Genomic DNA, 812 nt, shown 5'->3' on the forward strand with positions numbered 1-812 from the left:
ATCGACTCTGAGCTTGGAATATTATTTGGATGAAAGTTTGATTTTGAAATGAAATAGAAATGACAAACGGTTTGATTGTATTATAATTTTGTTCTGTTTAAAAAATGGACAAAATCAATGAAAAAAAAAAATCAGTTTTAGTATTTTTGTCCGTGGGTAAAAAGAGAGCTTATGCTTTAATAATTATATGTGGGCGGCAAATGAAAAGCCTCTTTTCAACTCAACCTGTCTTTACTGTCTATAGCATCATGCAGAATAAATACAAATAAAAAAAAAAATACAAACAAATCTAGCTTAATTTCGTTTTTCTGTTTCTCAAACATAACGAGATAATAATAATAACAACAATAATAATAATAATAATAATAATAATAATAATAATAATAATAATAATAATAATAATAATAATAAGATATTATTATTATTATTATTATTATTATTAGGCCTATTATTATATTTTTCTTATTATGAATTCTATTTATTTATTTCTGCTCATATTTCGATTTGCTGTTAAATCAATCAAAAGTCAATTATTCAGAATTAATAGTTTTGATTATCTTAAATAAGATTTTGTAATAATAATAATAATAATAAGCATAATAACAATTTGAGTAGCCTATTATTATTATTATTTCATTTTGTTTGAGAAATGGAAAAACGAAAAGCTTGATTCTTCGTATTTTTGTTCGTGGGTAAAACACATGAGCTTATTGCTTGAATATTAATTTAACATGCCTGTGCGGCCTTGATACTTAGTATGATTATATACAAATTACACATTATTTATTATGTATTATTAAATTTTATCTTTA

This window comes from Garra rufa, chromosome 5, assembly GCF_049309525.1.
Source record: "Garra rufa chromosome 5, GarRuf1.0, whole genome shotgun sequence".
In the NCBI taxonomy this organism is placed as follows: Eukaryota; Metazoa; Chordata; class Actinopteri; order Cypriniformes; family Cyprinidae; genus Garra; species Garra rufa.